Source organism: Rhagoletis pomonella, unplaced genomic scaffold (genome assembly GCF_013731165.1).
Source record: "Rhagoletis pomonella isolate Grant_MI unplaced genomic scaffold, Rhpom_1.0 Rhpom_scaffold_00006, whole genome shotgun sequence".
Taxonomy (NCBI): Eukaryota; Metazoa; Arthropoda; class Insecta; order Diptera; family Tephritidae; genus Rhagoletis; species Rhagoletis pomonella.
In genome coordinates this window covers 16,415,918-16,428,684 of record NW_023458560.1, presented here as the reverse complement: position 1 = coordinate 16,428,684, position 12,767 = coordinate 16,415,918, and positions in this window count along the sequence as shown.

Below are 12,767 nucleotides of genomic sequence, written 5' to 3'. Positions count from 1 at the left end.
TAGCCCTTTAAACATTCGTAGTGGTCGTCATCAAAAGAGGTCTCCTCAGAAGCAATTTTGGTATTGCCATTGGTATTTTTTTTAACTTGAGCAATTGTTGAAAACTCATTTAAATTTATAAAAAGCGAACCGTTTTCTCGAAACCAGACGTCTGCTTGAAGTCGCACATACTGGCGAACAGACGGTACTGACTTCAACGAGCCCTCAAATCAGATAAGTGGGAGTGGCCGCACCGAAGCACAGTGGTTCAAAATCGGCATTTTGTGTTCACAATTCACTGAAGCCTTCATTTTTCACTGAATTTGATTATTATTTTTTTTTTAAGCTAAGAAAATTTTCGAGAGACCAGTTGGGCCAGATTTTTGAATTTTCGTTTGTTGGTATTAACTTTTTTAGTGCATAGTGCAGAAAAAGTTGCAATTTTGGGGAAACTCGATTTCTGTTCTGTGCGAAGCTTCTACTCTTTCTGCTGTGACACAAGTTCGCACACGGGTTGGTATTAAAGTTAAACTCTTTTGAGTAAATATTAAAATTACAGAAATATTATGAAAAAGAAGAAGCATCAAGTTTTTATTTTATAAATATACACATACAAACATACATACATATATGCATATGCAAAACGACATATATTTAAACGGAAAGCGTTAGCTGTTTATCGAATTTCCACACGTACTATGTGTAAATTATTCGAACGTAATAAAAGAACATAAATTCCTAAAATCGCACACTAATGCTTGGTAAATGAAGCATTTTATAAAAGTAGCAAACCTAACATAAAAGCCAAGTGATGAATAAAGAAAAAAATATTAATACACATATAACACCGAACAACAACTGCGATGACATAAACGTAACAAAAATGCAAAGCTCCCGATAAAAAGGGAAATTCCATTGCATGTTAATTTGCTGCTGAAATAAGCACAAATAAAAAGGAAAATATTATTTTTTATATGTAAAGTACATACATGATTATGCATAGGTAACTATGTCCTTGCGCACACCCTTTCATTAGCTTAAGCAACAAAAACACGAAAGCATTATTGCATGCTTGCCGGCAGTAGCGTTGGCGGGGTGTCAGCAGTGACGGTGACACGTAAATGTTCATAATTCATAAAGGCCACCATGGCGACTCACATAACGATATCTACTTGTTCATACATACATACATATGTATGTACATACATAGATTGCCTAGCCCAGCCTACATTCATTCACTATTTATTCAGAGTTCCCTTTCTGGTAAGTTAAACTACTTCACAATTCGTTTAGGTTCGCTTGCCAAATGCCGCAGCAGTCTACTTAAGCTTTGTGACAGCTACAACAACAACAACAACAAAAATGAGCATACATAAAAGTCATGCTAATCTCGGCTGAAAATCTTTGAAGCACAAACTGCTTGACTTGCTGAAACCTCAGCAGGAATGAATACAACGCAACGCGTTTAGTCGGCTCAGTGGTTGAAGTTGTAATTTTGTTGTCGACTGTTTTATAAGCTGAGAACATGCGAAAAGCAGCATGTAGAGGCATTGTGAAAACCTTTTGATGAGCTTATTATGAGGGTTACAACAGTAAGAGCTTTTCCCCGAAAAACTTGGTCCAACATGATTTTCACCTTTTCAAAATTGATTAGAGCACGGGTCGTATCTGTTATGCTTTTGTCAAAAAAGTCGATAAATAATTATAATCATTATAATTTCTATGATGCATTTTCAATCAAACATTGAATGTTAAAGTTTAACTTTTATTTTTTCGATCAAAAATATAAATTTAACTTTAGACTTTTATTATTTCGTTGAAAAATAACAGTTATCTAATATTGGACTTTTATTTTTCGGATCATAAATAATGATTAACATTTGAATTTTTTTCGAACAAAAATAACAGTTCAGTATCGATCTTTGGATTGTTTTGTTGCATTGCTTATTCGCTTTTCATTGCACAAACAACTTTTTGCTCGAACGTAAACGGCAACCTCTCCGACATTTATCGCTTCTTTAAGGCACGGAGCCTAACCCTATCCAACAACAACAGCTTCCAATTGATGCTGACGGAATCGATGTCTAGCATTGAGCCGACAAAAAATGGCGAACAATGGAATGCCTGCGTATTGGGCCTTATCTATTAGTGTACATTCAGAAATTAAAGAGAGTGATGCTTTGTATTTTTTTCATTTATAACTTCAGGGACATTATCGTATGTGTATGTCATTCGGATTTACCACAATGCAACTAGTTATCCGGAGAAATACTGCTGAAGATGTAAGCAGGAGCTCGGTCACATACCTTACGAAGGGTTCGCGTACATTTACTTTTTAAAAACCAACTCATAATTTAATTAACAATCCAAAAACTTAATACCTTTCACGGTTTTGCATGAAGAGTACTTCCTCATTTCTTTGTAACTCATAAAAGTGCTCGTAAATGTTACACACAAACATTTTCACTTTTAATTTTTAATTGAAATAATATAGTTAATAACAGCGTAGACGAGGCGACGTCATATGTACATAAGTTTAGCCGTTGCGTTCGCATGTGTATGAAGTACTCACGAACTGAACCGACAGCCATAAACAGCTTTCGAGCTGATTATCCTTACGCCCTAACCAACCAACCAGCCTATACACTTACGAACACAAAATCGCATATCGTCGTTTAACGTACAAAACCGCGTATCAACAAAATGCAAAACCGCGTATGTGAGGTTGCATAAATTATTTTCAAGAGAGTAAAAACACTTATATTTCAAAATGGTTGTCTTTTTTATAAAGCAATCGCATTTATGGCTAGTATATTTCAGGACGAATGGATAAGGATTGAGCCAAGAGATTCTGTGAGCAAATCCAATTTTTGTCAGCAAATGTCAGTTAAGCGGTTTTGTTTTTAAAACGACAATATGTATGTATGTATGTATATCAACCATTCGCCACCAGCTTCAACTCGCTCCTCATTTGCAACGCCTGTGCGAATGGCCGCGGTGGCACCTCTGTTGTGACGACGCGTGTTGCCAGCGCCAATTCGCGCCAGAAATATGATCAATTTTCATGTTTATTGCGCACGATTCTTGGCCTCAAAGTTAAATGCGCCGACCTGTAATTTGGCAACGAAATTCCGCGCTGCATTGCGGCTGAGTATGGGGCGCGTAATTCGCTCACATTACCTGCCATCGCCATGCACCACCACCGGCGGCAGCAGCAGCAGCAACAGTAACAACAGCAACGGAAACGACTGCCAGTGTTGCCACACATGCGGTTTTCCTACAGAAACTGGTAGATTTTTTCCTTTCGGTAGGTTGGCAGGCTTGATTTGATTTTAGTAGGTTCCGTGACAATGAAAAATAGTTATTTGCGAAAAATAAAAAATATGTATCTCCAAACATTTTAGCAACCTATTTAACTAGAATATTTCACGGTGCGTTCGTATAACGACGGCTGCAAACATGTAAATATTCCCGATTTCTAAGTACAAACGTATACCCTTATTATTGCCGGTATACAATATGAACGCCATATATACTTTATGGCATACTTGGACCAATATTTCAGAAAAGTTTGGCGATAGTCTCGTACGCAACCAAATTCCAGGCGGAGGTCTTCGCAATCAAAGTCTGTATTCGCGAATGTCATCGTAGAAAGAAAATGAGGCCAGAATAAATATTATGTCGGATATTCAAGCTGCGTTAAAAACCTTAGGCTCTTTTAAAACCCCATCAAGGCTGGTGAGCTCTTGAACCACCCGGGAGCCCTCAATATCGTAACGCTGTGGTGGGTTCCGGGACATGAAGAGTTTGAAGGCAACGAAAAAACATGTGGCTGTGGCAACACTGACCATTGCAGTGGCAGCAACAACAGTCATGGACTTAATTCGCTCAAAGTGCTGGCTATAAAATAAAAAGGTGTGCAAAAAATTAAAAAAAAACGGTGGCAAAGAATAAGGCAGTCGTATAAGTGCGAAACCAGAGGCGAAGAAATGAAATTCAAACACTTAAAGCGGTACGCGACGTAGGGCTGAAGCTAAGAGAGAGGGGTGTCCGTATAATGAATGCATTTAAAATTTGAATTATTTCGTGCGTATATGTGAAATATTTATAATATACTATGTAAATGTGTTTGTATGCACAATATTAAGGTACGCAATAAGCCGTTATAATTTACGCTTTTGCCGACCAACAGTTCTCAGTTGAATTAAGCTAGAATTGCTTTCTCCATTTTCACTTTACTCTGTTATAAATATGTAGGCTTATGCATATGTACATATGTAAATATGTGGGCATGTAAACTCAAGAACAAAAATACTATTTCGACTTGGCTAAAAAGAAGCATTTTTCAAATTTAGTTTGACATTCAAAAAAGCACAGCAACTGGCATTTTTGCATTCACCCTTTTACAACAAAGTATTTCAGCTTCAGAAAAATAAGCAGCCATTGGGATTGTTTTAAATACAAATGTAAAAATTCAGACAACATTCAGTAGTTCAATTTAATGAGAAACAGCCTTAGGACCAGCGCCATGTGAAGATAATTAAGTAACCTACCGTGCAATGTCACTCAACGCATCTCAACCGAGTTCAATACACCTGACAACCTAGACATATGCTACCAACTACAACAAGCCAATTCAATTCAACATGCAAATGATACTTAATTTGCGATTGCCATTCGGCATTGAAATTTTTTCACGCATCTTTACTGCAATGCATCTTTTCATTTTTTTCTCGTACATCTTACCTACATATTTAGTATTATGCGTAGACAATAATACTTGAAAATACAATAAATGTACTCTTGGGCTACTCGATTACGCAGCTGGCTTATTGTGCTTAGTTTAACTCTCAATTTATACATGCAATAGCAGCAAGGATAATAAAGCAAGATCCTTGAGGCATTCAGAGCAACTGTTTTCAAAATTGAGGATAACTGACTAAGCCAATTATGAATTGCTAAAACATGTCGCCAGGTGAATATATAAAGTGCTGTAACTATTTGTCTTCTGCAGAGTTACATCGTTTTGAGAGCTCCATGTTCGACAAAAGGACCGTAACATTGACTTATTTCAATGACGTGACGCTCGTCATTCGCGGTACTATAAAATAATTTCATACCCAGTTTTTGAATAATAAAATTAAAATGAACAAACTAGGTATCCTGGAGATACATATGTAATTTAAAACTAAAACGAACAAATAAAAAGCTACACGTTACAATGAAATCTTTCAAATATAACTCATTCAACCGTTTATATGTATTCAAATGAGGCTTACACCTTTAAACAAAGACTACTCCTTGCGGATAATGTTTCCTTTCCGTTTCGTAACCTTAAGTGAACAAACTGGGGGCGGTTCGTCAGTGCGGTTAGTAACAAACTTGGTAACTATAGTAATTTAACGACCTTGGAAGATATAGCAACCAATCGCAACAAATTCGTGAAGGCTATGGGATCGGACTTTAAAGTCGGCCGCCTCGTATGCTTCGGTCGGAAGCAATATCCTCCATTGTGTGGAGAGGAGATCTCGGAGCTCAGGAAATAGTCGCGTAAAGCTTTCAACTGGCAGCCTTATAAAAATAGCTTGAGTATTTACAAAAAGGAAAAATGGGAAGGATCCTATCCAAGGAACACAGCAATCCTTCCTTCCTAAAAAAGAAAAAAGGAGGATTGACCAATAGTTCTAAGGAGACATGAGAACTCCTTCTTCGTACCCATTTTCCAGGATGTGAGCTAAATCAGGTATCAGGGGTAAATAGCAACATAGCGGCATCATGCATTAATGTCGTTAGCGAAATTATCACGCGGGAGAAGGTTGCATGTGCAATTAACAGCTTCTCTCCGTAAAAATCTCTGGGTCCGGATGGGATCCTTCCAGCAATGCTACAGGAGGCCCAGTAGTGGGTTATTTCATGGCTTGAGAGCATTTTCAAAGCATGTATAATGCTCAACTATGTATGTTTCGCTACTTAGCAAGTAGTTTTCATTTCCAAGGTAGGCAAGAGAGGGCACACGGTGCCTAAGGACTCCAGACCCATCAGTCCCTCTTTTTTTGTTCTGTGACCTTTCGAGCGGCTACTGGACATACACAGCATGCTTACCTTAAAGGGCGCTCCACAGAATCTGCTTTCCATGAGTTCGTACACAAGGTAGAGTCATTGCTGGAAAATAAACGATATACGTTGCGGTCTTCCTTCACATAGTAGGGGCGTTCAACAACGTTAGCCTGGAAGCGATAGAGCAAACACTCAGAAACCTGGGGATTGAGAACTTCCTAGTAAACTGGATCTCTACCATGCTTCGTACAAGGATTGTAAACGCTAAGCTAGGCAACAGCGTAGTCATCAGTCATCCAAAACGGGGGACTTCGCAAAGCGGTAATGTCGCCGCTGTTGTGACTTTGCGTACTAAACAACATTCTTCTAAGACTCAACAGGGAAGGAGTCAAAGTTGTCGCGTATGCAGATGACGTAGTGATTATGGTACCCGGTTTATTACGGTATCCGGCTTCAAAGAGCACTAAAGGAATTGGGTTCTTGGGCAAATAGCTGCGGGCTCAACGTTAATCCCTCGAATACCGAATTACTATTATTCACTACAAGGACTCCTAATTTTAACCTACCTTCTTTAAATGGGCATACTCTTCTCTTTCCCGTTACGCTAAGTATTTGGGAGTCGTTCTCACACCGAAATTAAACTGGGAAATGAACACAGGCCACCCGAGTAAAAAAGGCCTAATGTGCTCTCTATTCCTGCAAGAAAATTCTGGGTAAGAGGTGGGTCCTGCCACCTGATCTCATGCTATGGATGTACAAGACGGTGATTCGCTTTATTATTGCATAAGGTTCGCTGGTTTGTTGGAAAGCCTTATAGCGTTCTTTGACCTCCACGCGCAAATACTAAGAAGAGGCCAATGAGAAGGCAACATTTTTTGCAAAAACGAAAACGCCATTAGATCATGTCATCTGCCATCTACCACCGATTGATCTCTTTATCAAGGAAAGTGCTTCACAGAGTGCCCTGAGGTTGAGGGAACTTAGATTATAGAAAGAACGTAAGTACGGGCATGGACGTAGTGAACAGTCATCCTGTGTTCTTTCAACGACCCAAGCATTCGCGGAAAACCTCACTGCTTTCTTTCTTTCGCTTCTCTTCAAGAAAAACTTCGGCACGATTTTTCCATCAAGAAAGGAGTGGAAGGATTCTATTTTTACTGAACGTTTCGAAGTATCCATTTTTTTCTCGGATAGTCAGGCAGCGATCAAGGCACTTGGCTCTGTAAGTAAATAAAACAGTGCAGAGAAAACGTTATGGCTTTAGCCGACAGGCTTGTCGTCCCACTGATCTGGGCGCCGGGGTACAGCAGAATTGATGGCAACGAGATGGCTGACGAGTTGGCCAGGAATGGGTCGGCTCTGGATATCTCAGAGGCAGAGGAGATTCTTATACAACAAAGTAAAATACAGCGGGAGATATTTTTTAAAATAGAACGATAACTAATGGAAAAAATTCCTCCAAAAAACATACCAAACGATTTCTTAGTTCCATGTAACCATAATTTTAATGAATGTGGCACTTGGCACTCTTAGTATATATTAATACGCTAACGTAAATTTTGATCGGCTTCGTTTGGTGTTTCTACTGAACCAAAGACATCATTGGAAAGGCATTTTTCAGTAGATGACGAGAGTTTCAAAATTTATCGAAAATAATGGCTGCAATTGCCGTGCCAAATTTTCCATATTGGCTTGCTAGCGATTAATTAATTTCGCATTTTCTTGTGCTTGGTATTTTTTTTTTATTGATTCTTTAAGGAGAATACGTTTATATTTCTTAATATTTCACTTCGGGTTCTGCTTTTAGTTGGTGCAGTTAAGGGTTTAATTGAACGAATTAAAGATTGTATTGTGTTTTAAGAAGTGGAGCTTATTTTGGCAATCTTGCTCGACGGAGTTTAAAATCATAAGCAAATTTTGAAATATACTTTTATGTAGACGACAAGAGTTTTTATGACCTTAAAATTGGTTGGTTTCCTTGATAATTTTTTTTTTTTGATGACGTAAACGAACGACTACGAGCAGGAAGATGAATACGAAGACCGAGAAACATACGAAACAGACGAAAACATATATGAAGACCAACTAAAGGCGAAAACGACTATGAGGACGAATACGAAGACAATTACGGAGACGAATACGAGACAAACACGAAAACGAATACCAAAATGAATATTAAGACGACGAAAAAACGAATACTAATACGAAGTTGAATATAAAGACGAATGCGAAAAAAATACCCAATACAAAAACGAAAACGAAGATCAGCTGAAGACGAACACGAATACAAGAAAGTACATAGGAGCCTTCGGCATAATTTTGTAAACGCAAAGCAAAAATAATGGAAAAGCGTCCTTTTTATCAAAAAATGATGTTTCAAAGTATTTAAAATTTTTTTGTCAAATTTAATTTTTTTGAATTTTTTTCTGTTAGTGGATTTCTCATTTTGATCTAATTTTTTGATTTTTTCGAATTTATAATTTTTAAAGCGCAGTTAGTCAACGACGTAGCGTAAACGTAGGTTGACATACGTAGAGCATATCAAATTTACTATTGATAGAGAGAGAGAGAGAATCAACGGCAACGTCACCGCCATGCGGTGGTGAGTTTTCGTTAACACGCGAATCCTATAAGGTAGATCGTGGATGAGTCAACCTACGTCTACGCTACGTCGTTGACTGTTTGCGCCTTTAATGTCTTTATTTGATCGATGTTGTCAGTACCTTCAATTTTTTTTTATACCCGATTGCAATCGTTAAATTTAGAAATAATATATTTGGTCGTAGAAATTATAGTTTACTAACAATATTTTTTTTTTAAAAAAAATGCAATGCAAAATAACAATCACATTGTCTTTTGGCGATTTTGTCAAACAAATATTCCAATACAATTCTAAAGCCTTAAGCAAGGATCCCACTATCGACGCTAATAGCACAATATGTACCGATTTTCATAGTACATATCAATCAAATTGAATATGTAGCGATAATCAGTACAACATGATCACAGTACCGTGCCTGATTAATACTAACAATAAACAAATTGCCCACTTTGATCGGGGCATTCGCGCCTGATACAAATCGCCTCATTTTTTACAAGTTGATTTTTCTACAATGAGCAAAAGATTGTTTATATTATCGCTACAGCAATATTAATTTTGGTTGTTTATAGTCAGCACAATTTCGGTTAAGATTGTCGGATTTCGAAAAATTGTATTTACACACACTATCGGTACATGAAATGCGCAGAAAATCGGCCCATTGCGCCGATAATGGCATCTTAGCTTTAGAGGTTTCTCGCTTAAGTCTTTTGTTTAGCAAAATAAAATCAATGCCCTCCTTTCGGTCAGGCGGAAAAAGCCTTTGATAGACATTTTTAATTTTCCACATAAATCAGTTAGAAAATTTAAATTTTTTTCTTTAAATCAAAAGCGTGAAATCGATCACTAAAATGTCATTTAAAAATGGGTTATCGCACTGTGCACTCCAATCACTTGCGAACATAAATTATAAGATTTTCTACATAAATTTCTTAAAAAGAAAACTTTTATCACTTTGCTGCTTTTAATGAGCATCAATAAAAAATATTTATTTATAATTTCTTAACCTTTTTCTTAATTTCTTTTGCAGTTCGCGTTCGCTCAACTAATGATTACTTGTCTTCAACCGTCTGCACATACAAATGTACCTGCGTGTTAAGCTGTTGCCTGCAGCAAACGACGGCAGACTTTTTTATTATGTGGCATCCACAAATCATTTCATTGTTTGCCAGCTTCACAACCAGCAAGGTGTCACATTTTATTACGCGCGCTCCGCAATGCCCACTAGCAAACACGCACATTAATATGTATGTATGGATGATGTAGAGACGCCTGCTTACGAGTATGTGGGATCCAGATATTCACATATTCATATTTGATTGATCACGCTGGCTATCGGACATAATTTGGAAGTTATTTTGGGTCTATGAAATACCTTGGGCAATCAATGCTTTTGGGCACATTTTAAACGAATGTTGAAATATCAGAAAGTTTATATAATAGATAAAATATGTATGTACATAAGTATGTATCTTTTCGTTGCAGCAAATTAAATGACTTTTATTATTTACGGCACAAAAAAGGTGAAAACAACAATTTTGTAATAAAACCTAAAAATTTATAGTTTTATGTGAAAAGGACAACTTGTTGCATTAATGTTTACGCTTTTATGTGACGCAGGTTTTTCTTTTGTTTTTTTTTTTTATGGGCTACGCCTTCACTTTGTGGCATTTTTTATATTTTCTTTCTGACTTATTTTTTATCGCCCACAGTTCATTTCAGCAATCGCCCCTCACACGGCACCGATCGTGTATTCAGCTTGCTGCATTGATTGATCATTAATCATAATTTTCGAACCGATCAACAGTTTTGTACTCATAAGCTTAAAACTTTTTATAAGTATGTATAACGACTCAAATATTTTCACACCTCGCAAACAATGCAGTCACGGATTTACGACTTTTACAATCGTCGATCGCCGTCGTTCGTGGGGGGCGGCTGCAAATACTTTTATGCGCGCTTAACAATAGATTTCAATGGTTGGCTATTTATTTTTTTATCCGAGTATCCGAGCACACAAAAATGGCTAATAACTATTTTCTAACGAATTATGACTTATCACATCTTAGCCGGACTCGATGATCGATCGATCGATCACTTAGTGATTATGCGATGACTCATATGAGAGAAATGGAAGTGGAAATTGTCATAGGTAACACAGTTTAAGTTGCAAATAGTCGGTCATTGTCATTTAAAATGGATGAATACAATTCGGGTTTATAAAATAGCAAGGGAATTTCAATTGCATACTGTTGCGCATTTGATATTAAAAGTACAATTTTTGAAATGATAGGAAACGAATATTTGAATACTAGTGGGTTTCACGGCAGTCAGGTTAAAAGTGTAGAGTGCATTTTCCAATAAAAAACTGCTTGAGTCAGATTCTACTTTCACCGCCAAAAAGATGTAAGCGATTTTTTTTCCAATATAACATTTGAGGGACATTTCAGAATCAAAAATAAAATTTTGAAAAAAAATAAAAAATCCGCTTACATCTGTTTGGCGGTTAGGGCTTGATGTGGTATATCAAAGCTTGGATTTTTCCGTGATTCTGACCAATCATCTCGGGTTTTACTAATCGTAGAGACTTTATCTTAACGTCGGTTTAAAGCTAAAAAAACGGACTTAAAATTTATATATGCAAGGTGCTAATGATTGTCCCTAAAGTTATTTTAATTATAAATAGTTGAATTTTTTTAAAGTTGATTTTCATAGTGAAGACCAATAAATTAGGGATTTCAAATCACACCATCATAAGCCTTGTTTGATTCTCGATATGTTTTTAAAAATGTGTTTTATTTTGTGAGAGTGAACGATTTTTTGTGACTTGTTTTCGAAAACTTATGAGGAGATACATATACCTAATAAGGTGTCAAAAAATGTGTTTTTACGAAAATGTAAATTTTATTGCGAATCCAGTAAAAATATTTGTGCGATAAGATTTTTCTTTAATGCGACAAATACTTAGAAAGACGTGCAATGTTAGGACAAATTAACGAAACGAATTTTTTATTGCGGATTTCGGCAGAACCTTTGTTCTGCACCTTTTTTTGAATCGAAGAATCTTTTAGAAATCGGCGTGGAAATTTTAGGTGATTTAACGTTCCTTCTCTCTAGCCCACTGTAAAAGCTGTCATAAAATCTTTCGACGGTTGTCCGATACTGTATGAGCTATGTTGTCTGCATATGCTATGATCTGACTACCGGTACTCCGAGCACGATTTCGGAGTAGACCTTGAGTATATAAATTTTCACGTAGTATTTTGAGAAACACCCCAGTTATTTGTGCCTTTTCGTTTTTAATGCGAAAATAAAAGGTGCATTTTTTCTAATATTTTTGAGCTATAATATATATCGTCACTAAACACGAATAAAGGCGCGAGCTCAAAAGTTGACCGCGAAAAAAAGCGTAAACAAACTTCAGCGCGGTCGACTATATTTGCGGGTGTATGTTAGGGTTTACACCGGACAATATTGTCAAGACAATTATGTCAAAATGATGTGTTTGTTGTAATATGAATTCGCCGTGTTTACAACAAACACATCATTTTGACATAATTGTCTGACAATATTGTCCGGTGTAAACGCTAATTAACAGTATGTAAATTTCCCTAAGAGTTTTTGTGGAATGATGCTGAAGTGACAGTCCTTGGCCAGCTATACATCTGTGTTTACGCGTCTTTCTTCGTCGAAGTGTTCTTTACGCGTCTTTTTTCGTAAGAATTTTCTACCCGACTTTTTTCGCCGTCAAAACACCAGAGCGCCTATTTCTATAGTAATTTAAGCTTTGGTAAATAAGGAAATGTTTCAAACTTTTATGTTCTTTTATTTTTTTCACTTTCCTCGGAACTTTGGAGTTTGAGTTTAGATTAAATTCTAACCTGCATCCTATAGGCCTAGTTGCGGCGGAAAAATTGGCGCTGAAATTAAAGGTAACCTGACACCTGATATAGCGATCATATCAACACTGTAATTTACGTGAGCTAACCCTCAAGTCATACTGGAGCAAAGTGGGTGGAAGGAAGAACTACGATCCAATCATAACGCCTACAATTCCTTTACGGGTGAGTCTGAGGAAAAGGAACTGCTGTATTATGTTGGAAACTACACTGAGGGAAATAATGCATAGTAA